The 25,937-nt window shown below is 44.9% G+C and overlaps 1 protein-coding gene across 2 annotated transcripts in view; it reads right to left on the bottom strand.

Moving 5' to 3' along the window:
* PTPRA (protein tyrosine phosphatase receptor type A) overlaps positions 1–25,678 on the bottom strand; it is a 724,758-nt gene extending 699,080 nt beyond the window's left edge. The window contains exon 1 of one of the 2 annotated variants that reach the window (XM_078678706.1): positions 25,407–25,678. The gene's annotated coding sequence lies outside the window, so the exon portion shown is untranslated. The remainder of the gene's footprint in view (positions 1–25,406) is intronic. The other variant, XM_078678707.1, reaches the window with a different exon arrangement.
* Positions 25,679–25,937: the final 259 nt, after the last annotated feature.

The raw sequence follows: 25,937 nt of genomic DNA, 5'->3' as shown, positions 1-25,937 counted from the left end.
CTTTTTTGCCCCCAGATATAACACATTGCCGTAATCAAGCCTAGATGTTATTAAGGCATTGATGACCGTTTTTCTTGTGCGTTCTGGTAGCATCCAGCACATTTTTTTTAGCCATTTGAGAATACCAAAACAAGTGGCCGATGTTTTCACAGCTTGCTGGTGCATATTCAGCGAGTCATCCACAATGAAACCTAGATTACGTGCCTGTGTAGATGGAATCGGGGGAGTACCCATTTCTGATGGCCAGTGTTGGGGTCCCCAAAGTTCTTTATTTTTCCCCAGGACAATTAACTCTGTTTTATCACCGTTTAATTTCAGGAAGTTTTTTTGCATCCACCCTGCAATTTTTTCCAGTCCTAGATTTAATGTGGAGGGATCATTACTTTCCGACGAGGGGAGGGAGAAAAGAAGCTGAGAATCATCAGCGTAGGAGAACATCAGCAAGCCAGTCTCTTCAACTACTTTTGCAAGTGGACTCATGTACAGATTAAAAAGTAACGGGCTTAAAATTGAGGTAGGTCAGGCTCGAGCCTTGGCATGCATTGATTGGGTGTTTGAGTTGTTTGAATTGAGCGGGTTTGTGTATTGGAGGCCAGTTTAGTTCCCGGAGGTGTGGTCTAATACAAGTTCTGTGTGGGAGCTTAATGTGCCTGGCTGCCAAGTTCTGGTTGGTCTGCAGTCTTATAGTGAGTTGCTTGGGGATTTCGGCATAGAGGGATGTTCCCATAGTACAACTTGCTAGTCACAAGGGAACAAGTGACAGTTTTTCCTTGTGTTGCTTGGAAGCGATTTGCAGATCTTACTCCGTATTGTCAGGGTGTGGAAGCAGAATGCAGTGACACCGCTGACTTGTGCAGTCATGTCCAGTTTGTAGTCAATTATTTAGAGGTTCCTGGTGTGGATTCTGGGTGTAGGTCGGAGTTCGTCCGGCCAGCAGTTGGAGTCCCATGGTGAGGTGTTCTTGCCGAAGATCACTACTTCTTTCTTGTCCATGTTGAGCTTGAGACAGTTGGCTTTCATCCAGTTAGTGGGTCATGCAGGCGGAGAACTTTCTTGTGTTGCGGGTATTGTCCTAGAAGGAGAGTATGAGTTGCGTGTCGTCTGTGTAGGATATGATGCAGAGTTTGTCTGTGCGGATGACATTAACCAAAGATATTACGTATGCGTTGAAGGTGGGGCTGAGCAATGAATGTTGAGGGACTCTGCGGAGGAGTTTGCAGGCTTCTGATGAATAAGGTGCCAGGCTGACAGTTTGTGTTTGTTCCATTAAGAAAGAGCAGATCCAGCAGAGAGTGGATGCTTGGATGCCAATCTCACACATGCACCTGATGAGGATGGAGTGTTAGACCCTTTCCACTGCTGCAGAGGTCCAGAAAAAAGGGGGCTGCCAAGTCTCTTCTGTCCAGAATTATGCGAATAACATTTGTAGTGGCAAGGAGTGTGGTTTCTGTACTGCAATTTGGTCCAAATTCAGACTGCGTGGCATGAAGGAGCTGGTGTTTGCGGAGGTGATTGGAGAGGCACTGGCTGATTAGTTTCTCCAAGACCATTGCTAACTATGTTAGGAGGTAGATGGGTCTGTAGTTTGAAAGAGTAGATGGGACTTTACATGGTTTCTTGATCAAGGGCATGGCATGGTATGTTTCCAGGAGTTTAGGAATGTGGCTGAGACGATGGGGGCATTGAGGATAGGTGTTAGTGCTTCACTGATTAGTAGGAGTCCTTTGGTGAAGGTGTGGTGGGGACAAGGGTCAGATGGAAATCTGCAAGGGGTACTTCATACCATGTCCCACAATGAACAAACTAGAAGTCCAAACCAAGAAAAAGTTTAAAGCATACATTTTGAAAATATCAGTAACTATCACTCCTGTGATAAAATTACTGCTGACGTCTGCAGGCTACTAGGAGGCAGCAATGTGCAGTCAAGAGTGGCTTTTATATTGGGCCTGGGGCTACCTGTCGTAGCCAGGGAACCATTAATAGCTACTCTAGTGACTGTGTGGCACCGCCTGCTTGCACAAGAGACACTTGTGCAGAGTGTAGCAGCAGCATAGAAATACGTATGTTCACCACAGGACCGTGGAGGGTGTGGGAGGGCAAGGGGAAACCTTTCCTTCCACATCAGACACAAGAGCAGAGAGTGCAGCATGTGCCCACACCTCTAGAAAACAGTCTTGTGAAGACAGGCGATATGTTGTGAAACACTGTGGCACCGTGTGAGTTGGCAGGTGTCTCTCACTTTCCTAATCGTAGAATTTATTGCATCGGAATTAGATGACATAAAACAACGATAAAGCCTTACTAAAACTTCACTATATTAAAAGCCACAATTAAAATCCAGTTACAGCATTCAACAACACAGTAGCTCTAGATGTAGAAGTAGTAGAGCATAAGACAGTTTAAATGGGTGTAGCCCTTCGTAAAATAGCTCTCGTCTTGCTGCCAAGTACTGTGAAGCAACAAAGATTGCAAAAGGGTCAGATGCGGAATACAACAACTGCATACCATTCATGGTGGATCAAACGCGTCTGCAGCGCTGCAGGGGGTTAAGGAAAACGTTCGAGAGCAAGCCAGCCAGGGGACAAAAAAAGAGAAACCCATGCATGCCAGTCCCCTTACCAAAGGCTTGGTTTTAGAACATCTTATGAACAGTGATAGAATTTGAGTGTTTCGAGCAATGGTCACCCAACTATAGTAGAAAACGTGGTTGTGGAGTCTGAGACTCTTCTCTGTCACACAGTAAACAGACAATGTAATAAGTTTCACTTTTGTCGGAGTTGAAGCTATCGGCATTATAAATGGTATTTTTTTTAACCTATGCAATACTTTAGCCCTTCCTATCTTAATAAAATAAAGAACTCCGTTGTTTTCTTTTTTTTTTAATGTATTAAACCTACAAGGGTGCACGTAGCACTGGGAGTGAAAATGGCAGTTTAAAACTCCACTTTAAAACAAGCAGCGTTGTGAGGTTGCAGTACCACTGCGCCCTCTAACATGACTAGGCAAAGGATTTGGCTCATGACTGAGCCGCCGCCTGGTGAGTCGGGGATCCCAGTTCGAGCCTGCGGTCAGGCTCAACATTCTGTGATATAGGCAGATTGTTTCATTTCCCCACGTGTGCTGTATTAATAAAACTGTTTGTAAAGTAACTAAAAAAAGGAGCAGTGGCCTCGGAGAGGTTGTGGGAGCCTGCAAGGTGTGTTGTGAGAGGGGTGAGGGGGAAGCACAGGGAGATTAAGGGATATGAAGCAAGAACCAGTGTTGTGGAGGAGTGAGGCGGGGGCACAGTAGATAAAGCAAGGACAAGCAAATGATGCGAGAAATGTTGCAGTGCACAAGTAAACAGAATAGTTAAATAGCAAAGAGGCAGGCCAACTAAAAAAAAAATTCAAAAAATGGTTCCCCAAGTATAAATAACCTGAACAGTAAGAACCCATGTAGGAGGGCCAGTCCTCATGGGGAGGATCCAAACATCCAAAAGGAGGGACTACTAAGTGCCTTATTGAAACAATGGCTCTGCTCTTACTTCAGTGTATAGTGAAGCTCAGCAGCACTACGAAAAACCAACCCAGAGGGAAAAAAAAGTGCAATGGCACTTCATGCTACAATGAAACACCGCACTACTGTAACACTTCCACATACAAAGGATCATTGGACTGGTGTTGCTCATGCTACTACAGCGAAATATAGCCTACTACGCAGTAGCAGCTCCTCTGCTAAGGCGGAGGAGCGTCGCCCCACTGCTCAAAATAAAAAATGATAATGTATCATTATTAAGGTAGCCGGGGAGCCCGGGTGCTTTCTGCTGCCGTTGGAGTCAGGAAGAAGGAAGAGGACTGAGGAGAGACTGCGGTCGGCCGGCCCAGGTGAATGCTTTTTAGGTCGAGCCTATAAGCTGCAATAGGAAAACTACCTCTTGCAGCTGACCAGCACTTTTCACAAGATCGTGCCTGTTTTTCCTGCAATATTTCGATTGGCGTTTGCGTACGTCTTCCTTAAAAGACAGCAAGCAATTGGGTAAAGGAGGGCGCATGTCCTGCCTTTCCCAGCCAATGTACCCGCCCACGGCCTACGGCTTGCGGTTACGCGCACGGGTCACATCTGTTTTCAATTATTGTGCCCAGACGCGGGCGCGATAATTGAAAACAAATGTGCGGCTCGCTCTCTGAAGCGCGCGCGCACCACTCGTTGAGCAAAGTTGCTGAATTTAAAGCAGCTATGGTCTGTCAGGTGTTTTAATTATATTTATATAGAGCTTACTACCCCTGATGTAGCTTTTTGCACTGTTCACAGGGACAGTCTCTCAGTTTAACCCACACAGGGATAAGCAAAAAACACTTTACAACGTACTTTCAAGTGTCTTCTAGTAAAAAGAAAAAAATCTGTTTTACTTACTGTTAGACCCGTCTGCCTTTGGGTAGTCCCTCCTAATTATTTATTTATTTTTGTCCCCTTTTTGCCCCTCAAAACCTTTAATTTTTGTGTCCACTGGATTTTTGAGATGTTGACCTGGGGGGTTAGATGCTCTTTGCCCTCATAGTCCTTTTTCCTGGGGCCTAGGTGCCTATTCTGACTAGAAAGTATGGGTCACGCAAAATGGTGGTCAGCAACTGCCATAACTGACACTTCAAGAGAAGGGACCATAGGATTACACTGAGAAGGTACTGGAACCTTTTGGAGGGTTCTGGTAGCCAGAACCAGCCTATATAAGGCCAGAACCAGGGCGTCCATTTTAGCAGTTGATGAGGAGTGAACAGAGAACCAGGGAGAGCCTAGCGAGGAGTGAAGCGTTAGTGTGCGTAAGACCGTGAGAGGGGAAGGTGGAGCCCCTGAGTCTGTGAGGGCTTCGGTGTGGAAGGAGGGAGGGAGGGAAGAGCCCACTGAGCCCGTCTTCAAAGACTGCCGGGCAGGCTGTCGGTAGACGAAATAGGGGCAACTCCTCTTCGAACTGTGTTGGCAATTAGACTATCCAGACGCCACGAGTGAGTGACACCTTAAATAACCTGACGTTCCCTCTAGGGGAGGCTTCCTGGAGGAGAGCTCATACTGTGGGAAGGGTAGATGGCAGCATAAAGAAAACGGAGGGTTGTCTGATGGAAGTGATGCACTGTACATGAAAGCCGAGGTCAAAGGGCTGTATTGAAATTAAGAGGGAAGCAGATGAGAAGGGTGTCTCCTTTTAATCAAAGTAGTAGAGCCTGAGACGGATTCTGTGAGAGACAAATATTCCCTTGTGACTTAAGAACAACGTAAATGGGTATATGATAAATGTAACTTTTATTGCCTGTCTTTATCCAGAAAGCCAGCTGCTTGCAGTAGCTTTGGAGCATCGAGGGTAATGTACAAACTTGTCACACGGGGGAGTAAACTTATTCTGTACACCTTAATTGAAACTGAAGAATCTATATTCAATGCTCAAGTTGCAAGAATTATCCCAGAGTTATTGTATTGAAGAAGGGCGAAAAGAATTAATGCTGCTTTGTGTAAATGTGCTTAGCCCATAAATTAACAATAGAGATATGTACTGTATTGTAGGGAGACTGCGCTAAAAGTTAAAAGAAACTGCTAAAGATTATTTTATAAAGCAACCGTATTTTCCTAAAATTGGTGTAGTGTTGTTTTTGAGTGGATGGACGCTGAGTTGTTGCAGGGTGTGACGCAAACTTAACGCATGGGCCTTTGAATTACGCCTTCCCATTTAGTGCCAAGCTACCCTATGTGACTTGGAGATCCCAGGTCCAACACTTACCAGTCACGCAAACCCCCAAACATTATAAATAAATTGACTGATTCCGCAATGCCCCCATGTTTGAAGTCGGTGGTTATGGAGCCCTACTGAATGGAGCCCTACTGAGATATCTTTCACTAGATCGCGCCCATTAACCTAATCTATCCAGCCCACTCACTCACCAGTTCCAATTATAAGAGCCGGTGCCTCGCCCTGACGCCTGGATGGGAGCAACCTCGCACTGGTGGCAGAGGGCTCTGCTAACAAGGGCAGGCGGGCACAGCTCCAGAAGGTGCTCCAGTTAGATTCTTTTCCGACTGTACATCTTCCTCCGACGTCTCCCTCTCGAAGAGGACATGCATGAATACATCAGTTACAGAGAGGCACCTTGTCCTATTTTCCCTCCCAACATATTTTTCATGTGGCGTGCCTTAATTACTCAAGTAGAGTTTATCTAGAAATTAACTTGTGTTATGCAACTGAAATTAACATGAGAATAGTCTTTAATAACATTATGATATGCGCAGATAATGACATTTTGCAAAGTAGAAGTAGACCATAGACTTCATCACAACTCAACTTTATAAGTAAAAGCAAGGCACATAAATCCCCTTTTCCCGCGCATTTGTTCAGCAGTATTGGGGGTTAAAATTGTGCCGTGAACAATTTGCCATAGTGATGCAAGAATGGAGCCCACTTCTCTTGTGTCTTCGCGTGGGGGCGCTTGTCCGGGTCGACCAGCTCGGTAGTGGGCCCTCCAAACGACAGAGAGGAAGGGGGCGGTGGGGGCACTTTCTATTCTTGTCTCTCCTTGAAAGATATGCCTTATTTTTTTCACAAATTTGGCACCGGTTAACACAAGTGCCATTGCCCTGGTTCTTTCATAGGAGTTTCCCCAATTGTCCACCGACCACGACTGCTGCAACCACCCACTGCCACTGGGCCAAGTGCCCACTCCGCGGATTTTCTCTTAGCACAAGATAGTACAGGCATCCCTGCAATGGCATACTATTAATTTTGTAGTGAGTAACAATTGGTCATTTTAAACTCTGATTTTGACAGTGATTGATAGGACTGTAGGTAGGTCAGGTGGAGGCCCACGAAAACGGGTGGAGTAGACAGGGTAGACTGGAGTGGGGTAGTTTGGGAAGGGGTAGATAGGAGTAGCCAATAGGTCTCGCCTTTGGGACCTTATAAGAGTTTAGTTATCCAGCACAATATCCTTCGTGCAACATAATCAACTGTTGCATGGCTAAACACTTATAAGGTCCCAAAGGCGAGACCCATTGGCTATGCCAATGCTCGTTTTTCTTCCCTTCATTTCCTTACCATTCACCGGCTCCCACCACCACACCCACGTTCAGTAGAAGCAGCTACTGCGGCTGCTATAACTAAATCAAAAGATGACACTGCTAAAGATGCATTAGAGCAGAACAAGTCCGGTGGCAGAGCTTAAATAAATCAATGAAAAAACTAGAGACTTTTAGAACACAACTAATCCAACCACATCAATGAAAGCACTTCCTGGACAGGGCAGAGGGAGCACAAAGTATTCAGAAGACTACATTTTTAGGTTTTGCCTAGCGAAAGCTGCGCTCTGCGCAGCTTTTTCGCGCAGGCGAAATCCTGTTGAGAACTGTAGGGTGCTTTGGGTCGGCCCTCGTCATTGATTGGCTGGCTCCGTAAACGGAGCCTTGCCATTGGACGAGGGGCCTGTCCGTCAATGCCGGACCAGACACGGGGGCGTTCCTGACATTCTTTGCCTTTTGCCGACGTCACGGGACGCCGGGAACGCCCCCGTGTCTGGTCCGGCATTGCCGGCACTTCTGCGTCTCTCCTAACCCCGTGACTGGCCGGCCGGCCAATCCTAGCGCGGCCGGCCGGAAGTGCCCGCCCCCCGCAGCCCGGGGAAGAAGGAGAGGAAGACGGCAAGCACTATGGCGGCGCCCGCGGGGAGACCGGAGAAGTGCCTCTCCAACCTGCCGCTCTGTCTGGGCTGCCCAGCCTGTCGCTGCTCGCCTCCCAGACCGATCGAGAAGTGCCGCCGTCGCAAGGTGCAGGTGAGTCGATTTATTTGTTTGTTTTTTTCCCTCCTCCCCTACCCTCCGAGCCCCTGCCCCAACCTGTCTTCCTCCTCGTGGCCGGGGCTATGTTTAGGGGCGCTAGGCCGCCCGCATGGCCGGGCTTTGTGTGCCGGTTACGGGATGCCTGGGAGATCCACTGAGGCTCTTGAGCCCCTGCGGGGGGATACAGGGGGTCCGCTTTGTGTCCCACCGCTGGCTGCAGTCTGCTCGAATGTTTTTATTGCTGCCCGCATTGCCCCTGCAGCTTTCTGCTGATGTGTTTTACAGCTGGGAACCGGCGCTCGCTGGTCACATACCGAAGAGGGGGTCCGCTTTGTGTCCCACCGCTGGCTGGTGCAATAACACTAAATTGCTGAAAGCTCATTTGTACTGCTGACGCGGCCATCATTTTGTTTTCATGTAACCTCGGTGCCCGGTAATGGCCCATAAATAAAGCTTTGACATCCCAGGTGACGCATGCCTCGATTCCGGGTGGCTCCGTCTCCGCCGTGTGCCTTCATGTGGAATTTTCAAAGACGGGTCATCTTTGGGTGTAAGCCGACCTGCTCTCCTCTGTTGTGTTAAGGGGCACCTTGTGTGTGTGATTGTAGCTGCCGGGGCACTCTCTGTGCAGGAGGGAACTTCGAAAATCACCCTGCCTGGCTCCAGTCGAGCAGCCCTGTCCTTCAGCAGATAGAATGATTGCTTTCAGTGAAAATTGGTATTCTGTTGCCCTTTGTACATCTGTTAATCCTTATCGTCATGACAAGGGGAGGGAACGGTGTATCATCTATTAATAAGCGATCTGGAAATTAATGTCTGTGCTCATATTTTACTACACGTTTAAATATGCCTATATATCACCGTATTTATATTTTTTATATAAATGTATGTGCATTTTCTTGTATATATACACATATACCCCCCCCCCACACACACACACATACATATATCTATATCTTATATATGTACACACACGTGGTATGTATGGCAGGTGTATGTAACATTTATCATCCCGTATGATCGTCAGTTTCCTAATAAATGTAACCCACTTCTCTTGACGTTAAAAATATCGTTACTAAGGTTGACGAGTTAAATTAATCCAGTTGATAACTGGTTTAACGAAGGGAAAGCTTTGTGAGTATACCTTCAGTGAATATTCATTTTCTACATTTTATAGTGCTTCTTAGACTGCTTTGGAGATTACGAAGGGAGGAGCTTTATTCTAAAAATCAATATGCATCATATTCAGGCTGCAACTTTATTGCAGAATTTTGACGTGATAGACCGATACATTTTGCCAACGTCACCGAGGGGCAGCGTTTTAAGGAAATCATTTTCCAGAATGGATGTGAGCAGAAAAAGCCCGTGTGTGGTCAATGAAATCGGAAACACAGCGATGTAATTGTTCTGTTCTCGCCGAGAACGAGAATTACTCTTCATTTTGCTGTGCCAAGGACTTTTTAAAGCGTTAACCTGATGACTTGTTACCGTTGCCATAGAATCAAAAGATGGATGTATTTTGAGAATGATCTGTAGACTGAGTAATCTCCAAGCAGCGATCACCCTCGAACAGGGAAGGACGACCATGCTTCCCAGTAAATTGGACCTTTACCACAGAGGTTAATAGAAAATAAATTACTTTCCCTGTTGGTGCAAACTTTATGTACGCGGTGAAATACATATTCATCACGGGGGAAGAGATGGCCTCCTACCATCCAGGTGAGAGGCAGGCAGGCTGTGGGAGCACAGTAAGGTCCTGTTTGTTGCAATAACATCTGTAGCACATTAGAACAGAACCTGATGTCTCGGAAGATCAGCAGACTCCTCACGAGAGAAGCACTAATACAGGCTGTCTTAGCCATGGTGATCTCTCATTTAGACTGAGCCAATTCTCTATACTTTGGCATACCACTGTATCTCACCAGAAGACTGCAGCTAGTACAGAACCAGGCTGCTAGGTTGATCTTTTGGCAACCCAGATCCCTCTGATGTGCCGTTCCAGTCTTTCTGTTCTACACTACAAAGTTTGGTTGGTCAGTTTCTTCCTTCCTCTCGTTTTTATCCTTTATTTCAGCATTGCGAAGATTTGGTTGACTTTGGGCGGCACATCTTTACTTTGTTTGTGGAAAAGAGCGATATTTATTAATTTGTTGACTGCTGTGCCCAGAGTCGATGACTTTTCTCACAGTGCATGTTGTACATTATTTTGAGAGAAAACATTGTTCATGAAGTTTTGGGATCCCACCCCTGCTCAGAGCGTTGTTTGTTGTCAGGTGTTCACAGCTTAGCAAATTTAGGAATTTAATTGGTCTCATGTCCTGATAGGGGTAATAATACTGGGGGTGTGCTACCGCGCTATCCAACCACCGTACGTCCTTTGTTCTGCAGTGAGGAGCAGTGAAGAATTTCGGGGTCCAGAACATAATATAATGTTTCTACACTCCGTGTGCCCCTGTTGCCTGCTTGTGCTGTGTGGGTGTGTGTGGAGGGCTCTGTGTAGCTGTGTGTGTGGGAAGCTTTGTGTGGCTGTGTGTGTGGGGGGCTGTGTGGGTGTGTGTGGGGGGGCTCTGTATGGGTGTGTGTGTGGGGGGGCTCTGTGTGTGTTTGTGTGTGTCATTTGCGAGAGATAAAGCTAGTGGCATTGTAAATGGCAATGCCATTTATTTATGTTAAAAAAACATAAATAAATATAATGTCAAGAGCAATGCCAATAGCTCTAACTTTAACAAAGGCAAAACCATTGCATTGTAAATGCTTGTTTCTTTTGCGTTAAACTTGACCTGTGGTCACAGGAACTAAACTTCATTGGCATTCAATAGAAAATAATTTTGAGATGAGATTAATAGTTGGAGTCGACAGACTTGCAGCATGAGGACCGAGCAGCTGAAAGGGAAGCAGAGGTCGACTCATTGGGGAGGAATATGGCAACATTTTGACAAGCTGCTGAGAAGAACAGATAGTCCATAGTAACCCTTGAGCAGAACTGAACGATCAGCAAGAAAGTTGGGGCTGTCTCAGGAATCCTTCCAGTAAGCAGGAAGATAAGGATTGTTGCTGCACTATGAAAGCAGCTGAGTAACCGGTAACATTACTACACGAGAAAAGCCAGCTACATTAGATCTTACTGTAACTAGAGAAGCAGCTAAGATCTTGCAACTTTCCGCTGTGACAAAGAGGCTATATCCTCCTACTTGGAACTACTATGCAGCAGCTCTAAGCTGACGGCTAACCAAGAGCGTCTATCAACCACGTAAAAACCTAGACAGGCACCACATTTTTTCGCAATCAGACTGACAACTAGGAGTTAGAATCCGCCTTCTACAGCTGCAACCATAGAAGAACTTGTACCAGACTAGCAAACGCCTGTATCTACCTTCTAAGCACTATATGGACACTGCAACCCGACAGGTAACTCGGAACTTGAATCCAGCTGCTGCAACAAAGGTAATCAGATGCTTGTATCTACCCACGGCAACCAGAAAGGTAAATACAAATGTCTATCCACTTTCTGCAATCATATTGGCACCCAAGAACCTGTAATCAAACATCAAAGAACTGGCACTGCTGGGCACTCTCATCAACTTTTTATATAGGCTTTGTGTGAGGAGATATTCTCATTTTCACTCAGATGCCCGTTTATGAACTCTGACCTAATCCCCTGTGCCTAATTGATTAATATTTTAACACAAGAGAAAGAGAAACCAGTAGTCAGTCAAATCACTCAACAAACAGCACTCGGAGTGCATGTGTACCACAAAGAAAAAGTGTAGAGAAATGAGAAAGTATCTCACGTGCGCACCACCGAAGGACCTACTGGCAGGTTCTCACCAGCTTGCCCACATAATTGTCATCAATAACTTTCTCATATGAAAAAAAAGTGTGTCCAGTGCGAGAAAGGTGTAGAGACAAAACACAGGGAAAAGACCCCGTGAAAAATGAGACACAAGAAGTCTCCAGTAAAAATTAGCTAAACTCGCACGCATACTTGTAACTTTTAATCCAAAACGTGAGTCGGCCCACTATTAACCGCTTCCATGCGGATGACGAGCTCAGCTCGTCATGTAACGCGGTAAATCAAAAAATGCCACATACCGCGGGAAAAACGGCCGCACGCATGCGGTTAAAAACACGGCATCTTGTGAACCACTTAAAGGACGGCCAACATGTTTCATTGCCTATTATACAGTAACAGCAAATTCACCAGGGCAACCTAGGTCAGCAATCACCTCCCTGGACATCTAGATATAAATCAAGAGTGACTAGTGAGAGCCATGGGCCCACATACCAGCACTCACTTGGTCATAGGGATGTATGTCACTTATACTTTTGTTCCCGTTGCAGTCAGCACATTCGTTGCTTATAGGTTCATCGCTTTCCGACAACCTCCGGCGGATATTAAATGTGAAAAAAGCCTGGAGCGATCCTACAATTTCAAAAGTTTGTCCTCCCTCTGAAACGGTCAAGTAATTAATAACTTGGATTTGGCTGCTGAAACAGACCCCGTTTCTGAGAACTTTAATCAACTGGCTTCAAACAGACAGGCAACGAAGAAACGGCATCACATTTTTAGGTCAAGCATGGGCAGCGCATGCACTGCTCTGCGAGGCATGCTGCAGTGAGTTTTGGAATAGAAGCTCCGCCCAACTTTTCACCTGGCTCCTGTTACTGTGCTTTCAAAATCTATGCTTTTCATTCGTGAATAAGCTTAGTAGTCCCTCCTCGGTAGCGCCATGTCTGCATTTGTGACCTCCCATAAGGACTGGACTTTTTACTTGTGTTGTTACATGGTCTGCTATATGCAGTCAGTGAGCACTATTTTCTTTAATGGTCTTCCCCAATTCCAACCACGATGTCGCAGCAAGACGACCACTTTTATATGGTTATTAGTAATTGATTTATTTAAATTGACAGCGCAGTCCGCTTTCACTTTAGCGGCCGTGCTAAAGAACCTTTCTTTAATTCATTACTTTTTCTATTTGGGTGAAAGCTCGCCATAACACGCTTTCACTTTAATGTTGCCAGCGCCCCTTTCTTTAGACGCTGCCCACGGTAACCTGAATACGGCGAGCAGTGTCTAAAGATAGGGGCGTGGCCACCATTAAAATGGTCTCGCATTGGCGAGGGTCTGAGATATTAGCATTATAAATTACAATGCCTTTTATATATGTGTCGCTTATAAAGATATAAATAAAAGACAGTGTCGCCTTTGAAAATAAAAGACTGTGTCATTTACAATGCCAATAGCTTAAACTCTCGCAAATTGAAAATGCGGGTTTGTCTCAGCCATTATGCCAGCGTAAATAACGGGTCGTTTCATACTAAGTAATGTCAGAGTAAGAGTTGTGGGAAGCTTAATGAACCACACTGTTCAGAAAGCAATGTGGTAATCAAAATCAAAAGAATAGCAACCAGAGCCAAGAACCTGTATATCAAGCTGATAAATCCAAACAACCGTTTAAGAATTTGCAGCGGTCGGTCTTGCCAGACATGGAACTTGTTTGCTTATCTACTACAACCTGCCAAGTACTCACAAATGAATTCATCTCAGCAGCTATTTAACACCAACATCAGTCCATTGCAGCACTGGTTCATAACTAATTAATATTTGTATCCCCAAATGAATAAGAGAAGGGAAAGTTTTGGTAAGAAAAGAGCTTTGAACACTAAAAGGTGAACTGAACCAGCTGTCACTAACACCCCAATGCTCTACTTCGTTGTTAGAAGCAATTTAATATTATGCTTCTATTTTTACAAGGCAGATGGGTAACTAAGCTTCTTACAAGGGAATGGCTGTATGAAACAGAGTCGTTTCAACTGATTCGGTGACAGAGGCACAAGGCAGAGAGGATCCTGTGCGCAGCAGAGCGAATGGGAGGTTGACCCTGCGAGAGGGAAAGCTACGAAACTGCAATATTACAAGTTAAAGTGTACAAGTTGCATGGAAGAGGGCATTACAGCGATGTCCAGGACAGAGCAGTAATTTGCCAGCGAGGTGAAGTATCCAAGACATCCTAGGAAAAATTCACTGTTTAGAGAGGTTTTCTACACTATTATAGCAGCCTCAGAGTAGGGTCTTTGACTCTCTGGGATTGATCACCCGATTCAGTGTTTTTTGGCATTAATTCGAATTCAAATAAGCAAATGACTACAGTCCACTCTGCAGACTACATTCAGTAAACGGACTCTATAAATGCAATGACTGGGTTGTGACATTTAATATTAATCTGTTCTTTCTATATCACTTCATATCCCACTCCTGCCATTCCGATGCATTTTACATAAAATGGGATCTTATTACTCAATTTAATAGCACCCAATGCTACTAAATACAGTGATCAACCCAGAAGGTAAATTAACGTAATTTACTGTTGGATGGAAGAAGCAAGCTAGAAAACGTACACATCATGGAGTGACGAACGAAGAATTTGTTGTGACTGAACAGGAGCAGTAGAAGGATACAAGTCATCTAATCACAAGGATGATTAAAAAGAAATATGCTCCAGGTGAGGGACAAAACACAAGAAGAGGAAGGAAAGGCATCGAATAAGAAGCAAGTAAATGAAAGTGACAAGAAAGCCAACCACTGGAAACACACTAAGTTTTTTATATGAACCACAGGAGGTATTTCGACCACAGACGGCTAAAAAGTCATCTGTAAGCCACGCTTATTAAAAGGAAGCATGGCCTACATATGGTTTGGCTTTACCATACAGCGTAGCGGACAATCTTCCCAGGTACGTGCCGGATGTATTGCGCCAGTCCAGGTTTTTTTATTTGAATTCTGGGACTTGTTGTTCTGTTTTATAATGGGGAAAAAACTAAAAGTCCCAGAATTCAAAGAAAAAACATGGACTGGAGCAGCACATCACACATGGACCTGAGAAATTTGGCATGGCTGGATTATATAGTGCAGATGTGCTTTTCTCACCATTATAATGGCAGCCGGGTTACACTGCATTTGATGTTGGGGGTGCAATGGTGGGTGGTAAACACACCAAGGAATGTAGAGAAAAGTCAGACACAAAAATAAAAACAAAAAACACAGTTTACGGGCAGCCACGCTCAAGAAACACGACCAAGTGCCAGGAATTAGCATTCCAAGTAGTTGTAAGTGAGATGAACTGTTTTTAATCTGGGTTAAGTCTCCTGCAAATTCAAAGCTGTAGGACACTGCAGTAAAACAGATGTAGAATGTTATGTTATTCGGTTTTGTAAAGCGCGCAGATACAGAGTGTCACAGCGCGAAGGCAATTGGAGACCGCTCAGCTCTCCACAGGGCTTGGTCGCCCCACTCACTGCTGCCGCTCCTGCCTGCCTTTGCCGCCTCCTGCCTGCAGATTCCTTCGCTCGCTGCCCGCTGCTCTTGGGAATTTCCCGCTGCTCCTGGGAATTTCCCCCTGCCTGCTGCTTCTTGGAATTTCCCGCCGCTGCCTCCCTGCGGCCCCGCCCCCCTGTGATTCCATTCGCCGCCCGCTCCCGCCACCCAGCTGCTCCTCCCTCCCGGCTCCTTACTTAGGACGCCCCCAGAGTGACCGCGCAGCGGACGCGCGCAGCGGGAGCGCCGATTGAGTGCCGAAGGTGCGCCAAAGGTAAGCCTGTCTGCGCCCGTCCGCGCCCAGCGCCAGGACCCCTGGCCCTCCCCGCCGAGGCAAGACGACCCGACTGACCTACGACGCCGCCACTCTCAACGCACTCAATGCCGGCCGGACCCACGCCTGCTGCCGAGCCACCCCGAGACGCACCCACGGACCCTTCACCTGCTGCACCTGCAAGTTCACCTGCCTCCGAACCTGCCCCGCACCCGCCAAGACAAACACCAGCAGCAACCACCTCAAGTGCATCCTGATCAACACCCGCTCCGTCCACAGACACGCCGTGGAACTCTGGAACCTCCTCGACGCTACATCACCGGACGTCGCCTTCTAAGGCAGTTGATGCAGGGCACTCTGGGATGGTGCGCAAAGGAAGAGCACAGGGTGCGTATTGGAATGTATTCGCTGATCCTCTCTGAGACAGGACACGCCTGTATCATGCACAGCCTTATTCATTAGGACCACAGCCTTAAAGACCACCCTATTTTTTATAGGGAGCCAGTGGAGGGCCCTCAAATGAGGGGTCAGTTGAGACAGGTGGAAGTCTGAGAACCAGCCTCGCTGCCGAATTCTGCACCACCTGCAGTCTGTTGAGAAGATAATGAGGGAGACCGAGGTGAAGAGCATTCCCATAGTCTAGTCTCGTCGTGATCAGTGACATACACCACCTTTCTACCAGCAGACTCCGATAGAAAAAGGTACGAATTTTTTCAACATGCGAAGCAGGAGCCAACAAGGGCTTGAATCGGAGGTTGAAATGAAAGGGAAAGGGAGCTGTCAATTTTGATCCCCAAGTTCTTCACACAATTTTGGGGGGAGCTTGGGTGCGGCATTTCACTCGGTCAGCCGGTTTCCACGAAATTGCGAGGGATATCTACAAAAGTCATGATCTCAGTTTGATCAGGATTGCACCTCAAATGGTGCAAATCCATCCAGTGCAACATCTTGGTGAGACACCAAGAAATACGAGTCCCATCATAGTCCTTTTCCTTCGCACAAGCAAAAAGAAGCTGTGTGTCATCTGCGTAAGAGATGAATTTGCACCTAGTGAATCTGCAAGAGAGGCCAAGGGCACAGATATACATTAAACAGGGTAGAACAGAGAGCCAAGCCCTGCAGGATGCCCACAGTCAGGGTTCTGGCTTGTGAGGTGAAAGACAGCAATCAAACTTCCGGAGTACGTTTATCCAGAATTGATGATTACCAGTTTAAGGCCGAATGCCTGACCCTTCCCATTAAGCTGCACAAGCAGCTTAAAGTGGGGCACAGTGTCAAAAGCCGCCGTAAGGTCCAAAAGTATCAGAATGGCTTTGCCACCGTTATCTAGCATGTTCCGAACATGTTCAACCACTTCAAGAAACGCAGTCTAAGTGCTAAAATGAGGGCGAAAACCGGACTGGCTGAGGTGAAGTATTTTATTATCTTCCAAGTAGTAGGAAAGATGGTAATTAACTTCCTTCTCCAGAATCGTCGAAAGGGCAGGAAGAAGGGAAATGAGCCTATAATTTACCGCTTGCTTGGGATCCGCTGCCATTTTTTTTAAATCAGCGGAAGCACTTTTGCCAGGCTAGTGGGACCACACCTGTAGCCAGCGAGATGTTAAACATGTTGTTCACTGTACAATAGAATGGGCCGCCATCGTTCGCACGGTAGTTGAGCAGGGATCGAGGAGGGAGCTGGATTTTAGGCCCTTTAATGCTGAAAGTTACTGAGCAAGAGAGAGTGGAGTGAATTTGTCTAGGGAAGGCTACGTTTGGAGTCACGCAGATTCCTTACGCATCGGGCACTGTGTGCGGAAAATGTGCGCGCTATTTTGAAAGTTGTTCTGAATGATTTGTCCATAGAAAAAAATACCAAGTTCATTACACCACTCAACCATTGGAGTACAAACTCTAGATATGACAACGGGTGTAGGACAGAATTAACGATATTAAAAAATGTACTTTGCTTTATTATCAGCTTCTTCAATCCTAGTATCATAGAAGGCCTTTTTTAGCTAGGTATAACTTCCTGTAATAATTCTTTGGTGGGATCTTCTATTTAGCTTTATCATCTGGGTGGTACGTAGGACTCTAATGCAATGAGCACGCCTGGTCAGTGTAACAAAACTGCCCTAAAGCAGGATTTTAAATAGCAGTATTCTTATTTACATCCATCTGCAGTTCATTAGACCCCCACAGCCTCTCAACCCGAAGGCCATTATTTGGACATGTTGTATTCTCAGATCTATTACTTGAATAATTATTAACGTTCTCAGGATTTAACAGTTGACATTACACATGCTACTGTGTCAGCAATGAGTTTACTGGTCCCCTAGTAGGAGCACAATTCTCAGCAATCACTACATTGTACCCAATCAAGATCTACCTAAAGACTAAGTAACCAATGGTTATTGTGTCACTAATATTGCTTTACTTTGGGCCTATTAAATCACAGAACACGGCATCATGATGCAATGCACTTTAGTCGGTGCCACACTAACTAACCATCACATTATTCCCAGAGAGCTCTTCAATAATGCTGAAACTCCGAACCAGCAAATAACACATAGTACATAAAATGGTCTTGTAAATTCATACTCTTTGGCAGAAGTCTGTTCAGGGCCTTAGGCAACGAACTATCCCATCATGGTTCCACAGGTGGCGTCTCAAATTATTTGCATTAAACATTACAAACATCTCTTCTTTTTTTTTTTAATAAAAAAAAAGTCAAATACTTCGATAAATTCTTGCACTTTAGTCCGAAATAGCATCCAGAAATGATTATCCCAGAAGAAAGTAAATACATAACTCCTCATGTGTCCATTCAGTAGCAATACATCAACAGAGATATAGCCAACATGTTTAACCAGTCATTAGACCAGCTTGTTCAGGGCCAACTGCAAAATGTTACTGGTGTACTGAAACTCATGAGTCACTAGCCAGAGTACAATGCGCAAGCATGTCAGAACCTTGAGTCCAGGTCTTTGCGGTACAGCTGTGCTGGTCATGGAGTCACCTCCAGAAACCACCACTTTGATTTGAAATCTTTCTCATACCGTGGCAGGTCTAATTGTTTCTGCTCCCAAAATCATTTGCATTACCATGGAGCAGCAGAAGGGGTGTGTAAATGAAGTATGACACTGTTTCACACATGCTCAGTCAGTAGTCTCTGCTGCAAGTACCAACAAAGCCACACCTTAGACAGCTGGCTTTAAGTCCGTCATTTTAAGTAGTTCTATGTACCTTCAAGATCTTGCTGTTCAAGAACAAATGCAATTGATTGGGTTATTGAAGACTGAATGCAGACCCTGCCTACTGTCCTTGATTTAACACATTAAAAAAAAAAATTTTTTTAAAAAGAACTGGATCATCAACACAAATAAGGCAGGCAGTGATTCTGAGCTTAACAAACCTAATCCAGATTCAAACTGACAAATGAAGGAAAAAAGGCTTGATAACCATGTGTCAGCCAAGAGCCACTTATCTGATTGTTTAACATAAAAAGATTTACACATCAGTCCAAGTGTCAAGCCCACATAGGTATAAGACCTGCAATTAAACAAACAACATTCTGTACAAGATGCACTGAAGAAATGTACCAAGTTAGCGTTCTGGCCATCTATTTAGACAGTAGGTAAGCACGCAGCAGAACCTAATTTTATCTAAACCACCTTAACCCTTTGCATGAGTCAGATGCATGGGAGCCGTCCAACGCAACAGTGCTCGTGTGCGTCGGGTGGCTCATGCACGTCGTGCATGTGGCACTGGAAATACCTTTGCTGCAGGGACCAGAAGGACTTCCTTTCTTCCAAAGGAAATCTTACCCACCACCCAGTGTTCCCCTCAATCTCCAGAGTAAAATGATACCTCACTCGTGTGGGAGGGTCAAGTGCCTGCGATTGGCAAGGGACAAAAACGCAGAGATTGAAAGGATAGCACAGCGAGCTCCAAGCGCTAACATGTGGGACTTGCAGGGGTTTCTGGGTAGGAAAACGTTGGGATATCCACGCAAGACACCTCCCTGGACTCCCCAGATGTCTGGGTTTGGTAGGTTTTCCTGGAAAGCTGCCAAGCCTGGGTTCAAAAACGCAGGTGACCCCCTTGCGAAACCAGGTTGTTTTGTGATAGATAATTTTGAGTTCTCCACAATACGTTTTGGGCCCTTCCCTGTCGTGGGTACTTGGCCCACCCACACAAGAGAGGTACCATTTTTTCGGGAGACCTGGGGGGAACGCTGGGTGGTAGGAAAGTTGTGACAGCCTGGTGATCCAACACCTTTCCCACAAAGAAGTGAGACAAAAATATATATTTTTTTAAGCTAAATTTGAGGTTTGGCGGGGATTCTCGGTAGGAAAACATTGAGAGATCCACACAAGCAACACCTCACTGGATTCACCTTGGTGTCTTATTTTCAGAACTGTCTGGGTCTGGCAGGTTTCCCTAGATGCCCACCTAGCCCAGGACCAAAAACGCAGATATCTCCCTTGCAAAACCAAGTCCTGGGTGGTAGGAAAGTTGTGACAGCCTGGTGATCCAACACCTTTCCCACAAAGAAGTGAGGAAAATATATATATATTTTTTTAAAGCTAAATTTGAGGTTTGGAGGGGATTCTCGGTAGGAAAACATTGAGAGATCCACACAAGCCACACCTCCCTGGATTCACCTTGGTGTCTTGTTTTCAGAACTGTCCGGGTCTGGCAGGTTTCCCTAGATGCCCGCCTAGCCCAGGACCAAAAACGCAGATATCTCCCTCGCAAAACCAAGTCCTTTTGTGAGCGATAATTTTGATGTCTCAACTGTACGTTTTGGGCAATTTCTTATTGGAGGCACCAGGCCTACCCACACAAGTGAGGTACCACTTTTATTGGGCGAATTAGGGATAAACTGAATAGCAGAACAAGAGTAATTAACAATTGACTTTCTATGCATTTCTACCTTCCAAATGTAAGAAAATGTGTAAAAAAAAAAGTCACTTTCAAAGTGTCCTCTAATTCACAGGTTAGTACGAGTACCCACGAAATTGGAGATGTGCAAAAATACTAATGCTTCTAAACTCCATATTTTTGTTCCCATTTCAGAATTATAGGTTCCCTTGATACCCATTTTTCACTCTTTATATTTTACCATATGAATTGCTGTATACCCCGTACACAATGAAAAACGACCGCAAGCCACAGCTCCGTTATTAGCTCTCGGTACCTCAGGTTCTTGGTGAACCTACAAGTCCTATATATCCCCGCAACCAGAAGGGCCCAACGGACGCAACGGTATATTGCTTTAAAAAATCTGCCATACTTTGCAGTTACAGGTGAAAATGTAGGCACAAATGGCTGTTTTTTTCAACTCTATTTCAATCTTTATTTTATACAACTGGTAGTTTCTATAGGAAAACCTTGAAGGATCTACATAAATTACCCCTTATTGAACTCAGAATGTTGTCTACTTTACAGAAATGTATAGATTTCCAGAAAACATTATTGGTGTCACACCCATTTCTACCACTAACTGGAAGGAGGTTGAAAGCAACAACAACAACAACAAAAAAAAAATAGGAAAAATTGTCTATGCCCCAGAAAAAATGCCACACTGTAAACAGATAAAATTGGTTTTCTGACAAGTCTGCCTGTTCCTGAAAGCTGGTAATATGGTGATTTTAACTCTGCAAACCCTTCATTGACACCATTTGCAGGGGAAAAAACAGACGCTTTCTTCTGCAGCACTTTCTCCCCATTTTTTTACAAAAAAACTAAATGCAGCTGTATTCTGGCTAGTTTCCCGGTCCCTTCCGGGAGATTCCTCAAACCCTGGTACCTTTGGAATCATAAGGATGTTGGAAGAAAAAGACGGAAATTTGGCATGGATACCTTATGTGGACAAAATGTTACATGGGCCTAAGCGCAAACTACCCCAAATGGCCCAAAAAAAGGCTAAGCACGGGGAGGCCTAGAAGCGAAGGGGTTAAAAGGCCCGAGCTCAGGTACAAGTGGGTGCAGGTGGATGAAGTTCTTCCTCAGAATCTATTCAGGCTCATCATACTGTCTATGTGCCCGCCTAATAGTGTACCTGAAAAGCTGCTACAAGGTGCAGCTCCTCTGCCACAACTGTCTGCTCCACAATCAGAACAAACATCCAAACTCTAAAAGAACATTTGATCTCCCATGTCAGCAGCAACTAATCACGGCAGACTCTCTCTGGTAAACATACAGCTCTAAGACCAACAAGCTGTCACATGATGATCAATATTGCGCTATTCAAGGTTTGAACCTTTAAGGTAGACACCATGGAGAAATAAGTTGAAATACATATTTCCCATCAATCAAAATCGTGTTATTAAGGTGATTTACATTTAAAGTTGCTGATTTCCGTATTTTACATTGCTTTTATCTAATACGTCCAATGACAGCAGTTGACAGAAAGTTAATATATATATTTCCTTACAAAACAAGTTGTAGGAAATTACAGTGGACTTAAAACGCAAAATCCACTAAAATTCACCAATTTGGGTAAGCAACATAGTCGTAACTTGCCCCAGTGGACACAATTCACATTGCACAGTATCTCTGGGCATAGCAAATTAAAAATGACCAGGCTCTGTACTGAAGGTGAGACTTATGAAATTAGCAATAATAATAAATGAATAAACCTGCTGCAGGACTAGGATAAAAATGATACAGACATAAGAGCTTATTTTGGTCACTACGAAGTCATGGGTTCTGCTCATGTCCTGATGCACATGAGCAGTTGTATCCACGTGGAGACCCAGCACTAGTGCAGGGCCCATCATTGGGTGCAGTATGTTGTACAAACTCATATGAAGTATTCTCTTTGGTTAAAGTAACTTTACCGCCACGTGGGCAAGACAGACTGTACCAAAGGCTGGCCTTCCAAATTAAAAAATTGCTGTTTCTGAACAATTACACAGCAATAATTAGGATAGTTTTCAACTATATATTTTTTTTTAAATGTAATGAGGAGTGCAAGTTGAGGAAATACCACTACCATTTATAGCCAGTTCCTTGACTGTCGACAGTGACCCAAGCCCATAAATAAAGGATACCACCTGTGAAGTCCCTACCTATGTTCTCAGACTGCCGTTTTCTTTCTGTTTCTACTCACTCCGATATCCCGTCCCATCCTCTTCTAAACTGCAAACCAGGCCCTAGCCATCTAACTGGATCAATACCACAACTCAACATTCGAAGAACTTTACGAAGGTGACCTAAATGCATTGTAATTTACTCAAAAGGGTCCAATCAGAAACACCAGTGGCTTAAATGACGACATGAATCACACAATGTACTCCCCTCTACTGCGCGGAGTGCCTAAAAAGAAACAAACATTCTTCAAAAACACGTGCATTGGACGTACTGCATCCAAACGAGGACACATCTGCTTGAGCAATACACTGACCCTTAAAATGCTATGATGGATGAAGAATCTGTGGCTGTCATTAGCGGTCTTTACACTATCCATATTTCCATGAATAATCCAAGTCCATTTCATCAAGGGAGATAAGTCTTCGGGCCCAATTTCGAATATGGCAGTCTTCGACAGCCAGACTCATGGTGGCACACCGGTGATGGTCTTGTGTCCGCCCTATTTTTGGACCACTGCACCAGTTAACCGCCGTTCCTAGGCAGTGGCGCAGCATAAAGTCCTATATAATATGCAAGGCTGGACCAACGCGGTACGTTGAGCATATAATGAGTTTCTCCTCCGCCAGCCATTTCGTGGTGGCTCACTGCCTTGAAAAGGCTGGTGGAGGGGAAAAAGGGGGCCCTACAGGGCCCCCATCGCCACTGGGATGCGTTTGTGCCCACCCCCTGATTCAGAGGCAACCAAGGAACTGATCTGAGAAGTGTGTAAAGTGGCATAGTGAATCCTTGATCTTGAAGGAGATAGGAAAATAAGCTCACGTAACAGGAAAGAATTGCACACTAACTAGCGCATATATATCCATATGAACACCTCTGGGTAACATAACAAATAAGCTCACGTAACAGGAAAGAATTGCACAGTAACTAGCGCATATATATCCATATGAACACCTCTGGGTAACATAACAAAACAGAACTGGAAAGACCATATGTAATAATTACCTCTGGCGAGATTTCTACCTTTACCCATGGAGGTGGCCAGTGAAGTACAATGTTGATGAAATCGGTCCAGCCGAAAAATATAAAATTGTGGACCGGTTACGACATACACAGCATGTGGTATTGCATTTTTCCTATGTCATGTATATGTGAATGACAGACTGTACGCCATGTGATTAAAGTATTTCCCATACTGTTATATAAGGAATCACTGGTGTTACATGTCATGCATTTAAAAAAAAGAAAATTCCAGAATATATTTTTCGTATTAAACTAATTTTTCTATACCATCTTTCCTAGGCAAAAGTAAACCACTCTCAAAAAAATTGTTATAAACAAAACCAAACAAACACAATCTTCAGTGACCCAGCACTGTGCCAAATAATGCAGGTTAAACTTGGTGCTGCTGTCATCGCCGTGAGCGGAGTCAATAGATTATTCTGAGACACTGGATAAATGAGAAGCAGTGCTTTCCTCCACACCGTTCTCCCTCGAATCCGCAACCTCACAGACAGTAGTTAAAGGCAGTCTGTTAACTACCCTAAAAGAGATATACTAATTTTCATAGCCATGTATCACGTTTTTAGTTGCCAATGAAGTTCAGCGGATAAAATAAAAAAAAGTTTACCAAAAGCCTAAAAAGTCTCACTAATGCAACTAGAACGGGAGGACAGATGCAGCCAAATGAAATACTGATCTCATATCTCTGTTAGAGCACCACTGAAGAGAATGCATAACCTCCATATTTAAAAGTGAAGTACGAGCACTGACAGGCTGAACAATCGTTTTAGTTTACATTATGTGAATGATCTGTGACTGGACACGTACATGAATGTCTGGTTTTCCACCAGGTATAATGGACATGTATTTCAGCTACACGTGGAAAGTTTTAGAAACCTAATTTATAAATAAAAAGCACTGTCACAGAATACAAATAGTTACAATGTTAGTGACTGAACCTACATTCAGTGAGTGCTTGAGGAGTTCACAGCTGCAATTTACAAATAAAGCTGTTCAGAACCGTGGCAACAACAGAAAAAACCACAATCAATATACGGCTACATGTTTCTTGAGTACCATTAAATCTGGTAATGAAAATTATTATTTACACAGCTTGGGAGCAGGAGAATAGTAGCATAACTAGTCACTTTATAAAGTCAAAACAAATTATTCCAGAAAGCCAACTAGTTTGATCTCACGCAATCAACACAGGGCTCATCCAGAAGGCCTAATCCAACAAGATAATGAGTAAGTCAATGGGCGGCCTCTCCTTAAAAAAAATTAAAATCACTATGCGACAGAGATCCTTTAGGTCACTGACAACTACTGTGCCTAGGTCTCCAACTTGGTTATTCATTTGAAGTTCATTCTACCGTCAGAGATACTCTGCTTTACACATGGCCTCACGCCCCTTATCATGAGTCACATCATGACTCCAGATGTGCTTAATTTGAAAGATATTAGTAATGCTTTTGCGACGAAGTGAGCCGGACACTGAATATAGGGCACACCCTCCAATGATGATGAAGGATACAGAGTGCGGGGGGTGGAGAATGACGTTGGCTGGTGCTACCTGCGCGAATAATAAAGAGCAGGACACATTTACAAATTGGCAACATAAAATCCACTCGAAGATTTGCACATCAGCCGCCAGAGAGAACATTCCTCGTGACAGCATAACACATCTCAGCATGCAGGCAACAACCATTCCATTCTAAATGGCTCACAAACACAGACAGGGCTGTCACCATCCTTGCTCCTCTTCAATCGCCTGCTGGGAAAAGTATAACCCCTGGTTACCAAAATGATGTGATCCCTCTGGAATGACAACAGCATTGACAATCCTCAAAGAACTCTTGTGTCTTTCCTTATCCCAAACCTCATTCAAATCTCTTCTTGTGCATTTTTATAAGGCGTTTTCTGTGCATAACCAGTTACCTACCTTGGGTGCAGACTCGCGTTTGCGACTTCTATTCAGATTCTCCCTTTCATGGTTAACGCCTTTAATATCCTGTATGGACTCTGTATGTAGTGTTCTGCTGCTCCGGTGGCCCCCTGTCCGCTACTCACACGGACCCACCGTAAATCCAGCCTCATGCCCGCCCTCCGTTGCTGATCTTTTAACGGATGTCATTAGTCCGTAATTTTAGCACTTCCGGGTCGCATGACAACCACTCCCACGCCTCAGAGTCCGTGAGACTCGCTCAGGAGTGGGCGGTACCGCTCATTTGTAACAAGACCAAGTATTGGAACATGATCAGGCCCTCCGCCAATCCTAGTGCGCCATACAGATTCCTAGCACTGATTGGTTGCGGTATCCGCACGTGCCGCAGTCCGGTCCGCCCTCTAACGGTCGGCGGGTGCCTCCTTTAATTGGGATACAGGGGAGTAGCTTCTTCTGGGGGGTGTTATTTACAGACCGCCGGCCAAAGAGTGGCCGTGGAGGCCAGCCTGCAGCCGCCTTCTGCTCTGA

The sequence above is a fragment of the Lissotriton helveticus genome, chromosome 2_2 (assembly GCF_964261635.1).
Source record: "Lissotriton helveticus chromosome 2_2, aLisHel1.1, whole genome shotgun sequence".
Lineage (NCBI taxonomy): Eukaryota > Metazoa > Chordata > Amphibia > Caudata > Salamandridae > Lissotriton > Lissotriton helveticus.
The sequence above is the reverse complement of the archived record's forward strand: the minus strand, read 5'-3'. Positions and strand labels throughout refer to the sequence as shown.